Source organism: Rhinopithecus bieti, unplaced genomic scaffold (genome assembly GCF_001698545.2).
Source record: "Rhinopithecus bieti isolate Rb0 unplaced genomic scaffold, ASM169854v2 scaffold_7681, whole genome shotgun sequence".
Lineage (NCBI taxonomy): Eukaryota > Metazoa > Chordata > Mammalia > Primates > Cercopithecidae > Rhinopithecus > Rhinopithecus bieti.
The window spans coordinates 3,360,721-3,366,933 of NW_016806571.1; the positions used below are offsets into that span (position 1 = coordinate 3,360,721).

General features: G+C 44.8%; 1 protein-coding gene across 1 annotated transcript in view; it reads right to left on the reverse strand.

The window, feature by feature from the left end:
• DTNB (dystrobrevin beta) overlaps nt 1-2,158 on the reverse strand; it is a 314,783-nt gene extending 312,625 nt beyond the window's left edge. Inside the window, 1 exon segment of the mRNA XM_017876852.1 lies at nt 2,085-2,158. The gene's annotated coding sequence lies outside the window, so the exon portion shown is untranslated.
• Nucleotides 2,159-6,213: the final 4,055 nt, after the last annotated feature.

The following is a 6,213-nucleotide window of genomic DNA, read 5'->3' on the forward strand; positions in this document are numbered from 1 at the left end:
AAAAAAAAAAAAAAAAAAAAAAAGTGTGAGACAACACAACAGAAAGAGGGGCAAGCATGTAAATAGATATTTTATGGATAAGAAAACACATGGCCAGTAAACATAGAAAAAGATCCTCAATTTCATTAGTATTCAGAAAAATGCAAATTAATACTACAAAGTTGTACACCTACTAGAATGGAAAGATTTAAAGTTTCACAATTCCAAATGCTGGAAAAAAAGGCTAATCAATTGGAAACTCTTATACAGTAATGCTAAGAATATAAATCAGTACAACCATTCTGGCAACAGTTAACAGAGTTGAAATTCTGCATACCTTATATCCAGTTATTCAACCCCAAAGACACTCTTCACGCATGCGCTGAGAGGAATGTACAATCACTGCACTGTTCTTAGTACTTATTTATTTATTTATTTTTATTTTTTGGAGACAGAGTCTCACTCTGTCACCCAGGCTGGAGTAAAGTGGCGCAATCTGGGCTCACTGCAACCTCCGCCTCCCAGGTTCAGGCAATTCTTGTGTCTCAGCATCCAGGGTAGCTGAGATCACAAGTGTGCACCACCACGCCTGGCTAATTTTTGTATTTTTCGTAGAGACAAGGTTTCACCATGTTGCCCAGGCTAGTCTCGAACTCCTAAGCTCAGGCAATCTGCCCGCCTCGGCCTCCCAAAGTGCTGGAATTACAGGCATGAGCCACCACACCCAGCCTGTTCTTAGTACTTATAAAAGCAATCCAAATGGCCAGCAAGAGAAGAATGAATGCATAAATGTGTATATCTCCACAGTGGAAATATTAAACAGCAGCAAAAATAAAAGAGCATTTGCATAACACAACATGGATAAATTGAACCAACATTTTTCTTAGTGAAGAAAGCAAGAAACATATGACTCATTGCATGTAACCATTTTTACAAGGCTCAAAATCAAATAAACACAAACAATTTTTAAAATTACTTTAATAAGACAAGCGAATGATACTCCCACCCCAGGAGAGGAAGTGGTAGACTAAGGGGCGCACATAGGTACATGACAATTATTGCCATGATTTCGAATGTTTTGATTCTTGGGGCGGGGGGGTGTAATGTTACATATATTCTTTGTATGTATCAAATATTGTATTTTTCAAAGATAAAGGGAAAGAATGTCTGTTTGTTGTGTTCCTTGAATAAGACTGGATGAATATAAACCAAAATATTAGAAGAAGTCATCTCTGGGTAATAGAATTAAGAATTATTTTAATTTTCTTTACATTTGTTTGTATTTTCAAAATTGTCTTAAATGAACATGTACTTTTTTGGAGGCAGGAAGAAAAATATTTTTAAAAATCTGTGCTAGAACCTGTTCTATTTTCATTCCACAGTCTGAACATCCAAGTCTTAATTACCATAGTGATAAATGATCTGGGGGAAGAGGTATGTGGTGGAATCTCCAAGGTCATGTGCCAGGTAGTGAACTGAGAGTGGCAGAAAGGAGGCTGCAGAAGGATGTGACCGAGCTGCATGGGAGGGCAGACACCTGCCCGCCGAGTGTCAGTGGGGGCAAGAGGAAGGTAATAACAGCTGAAGGAAAACAATTTCATGAACCTGAAAACCATTCCTTAAAGTTGTAAATCCACTGTCCAGCCTGCCCTGGCTTCCAGCCTCCTCCTCCCACCTCCACCCCCACTCCGCCAAAAAAACCAAGAACATGCAGATAGCAATACTAAAAACAAAACATCATGATCGCATCTTTGTATCAAATTATTATAAATTGACACCATAATGTGTGTCCTTCTGTTCTCTGCCATTTACAGATGGCGTGACAGGACTGGAAGGGCTCCAGGGGAGAGTAATTAAAATGATTAGCAGAAAGCGGGTCCTTCACAGGAGGTAAACAAAAACCAAACTCCATCCTTCAGGGGAAGGTGAGACCTTGGCCGTGACATGCCAAAGGTGCGCACAGTCAGAACATAGACAATGGTGCCGAATCTCACAGTACCAGCAGTACGGGGTAGTGCGCCATCAGTGGTTGACAGAGGCAGATTTGGAAGAAATGAATAGGAACTGCTATTTTGCATGGCAGATAATAATGTGGAAATCCTTACCCCCAGAGGCTGACGCATGAGTCCTCCGTCTTGTCCAAATGTGGAATGAAGATGGCACAGAAGACCAGCTCGTGGGTCTCTGGGTGGGATTCGGAGGGCTGGGAAGAGAGGAAGTGCTGGACGGTGGTGTTGGTCTTTACTCTCTTTGTATTATCCTGTGGATTATGACAGCCTGTTACAAATTGCATGGAAAACCTTTTGAGACAAAACTTTCTAAGATTTATCTCGTGAACAGCAGTTGTGTTTTTCAATAAAACCATCCTTAGGTGGCAAGCTGAAGTTTGGACTGGACTGGATAGCTAGTGAGACTTCTATCGTAGTATTTTCTGGGTGCTAGGATCACAGGTATGAGTAGCTATCATTCTGCCATACCGTGCAAAGCTCATGAGGCCAGAGGCTAGATGGCACCCCAAAAGATCCCCAAGAATTACACCAAGAAGGCAATCCAGAGGCCAGAGTATCCAAGGAAGAGTGTAATACAGGTTTTGTTAGTTTACCAAAGGCTATTTGTTTATGTAGTGTTGTCAGACACCTGAAAATGTCAACAAATGCTATGTTGACAAAACTTTCTAAACTGGCTCAAGGGTCTTTCAAGGTATTCTCACATACCTATCGCCTGATGTGCTTTTGAGAAAATACATCTGGGCCCCACAGTTCAACTAGATGAACTAATTTTTTTTTTTTTTTTTTTTTTTTTAAAGAGACAGAGTCTTGCTCTGTCACCCAGGCTTTGGAGCTTTGGCACAACCATAGCTTTTGAGCTTTGGCACAACCATAGCTCATTGCAGCCTGAAACTCTTAGGCTCAAGAAATCCTCTGGCCTCAGCCTCCCAAAGCACTAGGATCACAGGCATGAGCCACTGTGCCTGGCCTGAATTTTTTTTAAGTGACCCCAAGTGGTATAATGTGCAGCTGAAGTAGAGAAGCACTGAGCATCTCCATTTGTTAAAGTTAATTATTTGAAGGGGTTCTGGCTATAGGAAGAGGGCAAAGGGTGCTGGAGACAAGCAGGGATAGAAGTAAAGACCATTCCACCGGCTCAGCGCACAAGGTCTGAAATACGTCCAGGCTGCCCCTGCATGATGGTGGGGGAGGGAGGGGAGGCTCAGCTGCTTTATTTTTAATATTTATTTATTTATTTATTTTTGGGACAGAGTCTCGCTCTGTCACCCAAGCTTGAGTGCAGAGGCGCAATCTACTCACTGCAACCTCCGCCTCCCAGGTTCAAGCGATTCTCCTGCCTCAGCCTTCTGAGCAGCTGGGATTACAGGCGGGCGCCACCATGCTCAGCTAATTTGTGTATTTTTAGTAAAAATGAGGGGTCACCATGTTGGCCCAGCTGGTCTCGAACTCCTGGCCTCAAGTGATCCGCCCACCTCGGCCTCCCAAAGTGCTGGGATTACAGGCGTGAGCCACCGCACACAAATCATTACCTTTTTAAGGCAAACTCCATGAGGCCAGTTCCTGGGGAAAGGAGTGCTTCCCTAGGTCTACTCAGGGGCCTCTGTGGCTTCATTGCATGTCATAGGAAAGGTCCAATATGCATCAGAGCCACTGTTTGTCTAGAAAAGCTCCTCCATTTTCTTCCACTGAAATGTTCCTGTCTTTTGCAAAGATGCAGGATCAAAAAGCCCAGATTGCAAAACGGTAAAGTGCCACCAGTTGCTGTCCAGATGCCCAGTCGGCACACAGGGAGACCCATGTCCTGCAGCTTCGGGCTGACTTTCTGACACTACATCATTCTGGGCTCCTTTTGGGACAGCCGCCCCATTTCCTTTATGGCTCCCTTATATAACACTAGCTCTTCAGCTGCTTAGAAAGCAGAATTACTTCACTATAATGGGAGGAACTCTCCAGAAAGAAACTTCAGGCCAGGCGCGGTGGCTCACACCTGGAATCCCAACACTTTGGGAGGCCAACCAGGGGAGGATCCTTTGAGCCCAGGAGTTTGAAACCAGCCTGGACAATATAGTGAGACTCCATCACTACAAAAAATACAAAAATTAGCCAGGTGTGGTGGCATGCACCTATAGTCCCAGCTACTCAGGAGGCTGAGGCAGGAGGATTGCCTGAAGCTAGGAGCTCGAGGCTGCAGTGAGCTATGATCATACCCCTGCACTCTGGCCTGGGTGACAAAGAGAGGCCTGGCCTCTTTAAAAAAAAAAAAGAAAGCAACTTCATGTAGACGGGCTATTTCAGGTCCCCAGATACCCACCGGGTGCAGTTAGATTTAGACTGCCGAGACTTTTCCAGGCATTCTGTTTCCTCTGTCGCCTTGCTTATGTCCCCACCCGCTTCATCCCTTCTTGTTCACCTCTAGGATGCACTTGCCCTTTTCCACACATCAAGTGTTAATCTCCTGCCTCACTCACTTGACTTCATACTTCCATAGACACCATTTCAAAGACATGGCTTTAGGGTAAAGTTGCAAAGACATGGCTTTAGGGTAAAGATCAAATTAAGTTTGAGGCTGTAAGACTCTTTAAGACCTCAGAGAGATTTAAGATGGTGCCAAATAACCCTGTCAGCTAGAAAAAGGGGTTTCTAAGAATCTTAAAGTCATTGTCGCACAGCTCTCTGATATGCTGCCCGAAGTAGAGGGAGGACCAGCTCTAAAATAATCGTGGCTATGGCTTTTGTCTAATTGAGTGGACTACTTTTCCTTTTCTATTTTATTTACTTATTTATTTATTTATTTATTTATTTATTTTTTGGGCAGAGTCTCATTCCGTCGCCCAGGCTGGAGTCCAATGGCACTATCTTGGCTCACTGCAACTTCTGCCTCCCAGGTTCAAGTAATTCTCCTGCCTCGCCTCCCGAGCAACTGTGATTACAGGCACCCACCACCACACCCGGCTACTTTTGTATCTTTTTTTTTAGTAGAGACGGGATTTCACCATGTTGGCCAGGCTGGTCTTGAACCCCTGACCTCAAGTTATCCGACCGCTGCAGTCTCCCAAAACGTTGGGATTACAGGCGTGAGCCACCATGCTTGGCTGAGTAGACTATTTTCTCATACGTAAAAAGCTGACAAAGTGTTAAGGGAGTTGTGGGACAGAGACAGTTCAAAATGAAAAAGCCATCTGGGTCCCAAATTTTCTAAGGGCAAAAGAAAGCAGGTTGAGAAAGCTGCTACCAACACAAGCCACAAGAAAAGGAAGTACATCTCAGAAGATGGAGGCAACAGCCCAGAGGGCAAAGCTAAGGGCCAAAGACAACAATGGACTAAGAAATCATTTCCCAGGAGCTAACAGGGCGGTTCTGCAGGAGCAGTCCTTAGCTCCAAGGCGGAAGGCCTTGACAATGAGTCCTGTTCATTTCAGTTTTGCAGAATTTCTATGCACCCCCATTTCTCCCCGTTGTGAATGCTTAGTATTTACTGAGGTTGTCCCATGCCTGTCTCACCATTGTGTGTTGGGTGCGTGAAGGAGGGGATACTTTGTCTTTTTTTTTTTTTTTTTTCTGAGATGCACTCTCTCTCTGTCACCAGGCTGGAATGCAGTGGCACCATCTCAGCTCACTGCAATCTCCATCTCAGCTCACTGCAATCTCCGCTCCCCAGGGTTCAAGCGATTCTCCTGCTTCAGCCTCACAAGTAGCTGGGATTACAGGCACACGCCACCACACCCAGCTACTTTTTGTATTTTTAGTAGAGACTGAGTTTTACCATGTTGGCCAGGATGGTCTTGATCGCCTGACCTTGTGATCCATCTGCCTCAGCCTCCCGAAGTGCTGGGATTACATGCATGAACCACCACACCCAGCCAGTAGTCTTTTTATTTTTTTTCTGAGAGAGGCTCTCACTCTATCACCCAGGCTTTGTCTATTTAGATCAAGAGAAGCCATCCGAGGAACTGCATCTGAGCACCAGGGCCACACCTGGGCCTGGCACAGATCATGAGACCCTACACTTTGAACCTGGGGCCATGACTGGATGAGACTTCAAGCGATCTGGAAACAGTGAGTGTGTTTAGCATCTGGGAGGGATGTGAGCCATTTGTGACCCAGGGAGAGGTGTAGTTGATTGTTCGAGTAATGGTCCAATGAATCATGGATAACCCTCTCCCGTGGATATGACTTTGGCCTTGTGATTCGCTTTGGCTGAGGGAGAATGGCACATATCACACAA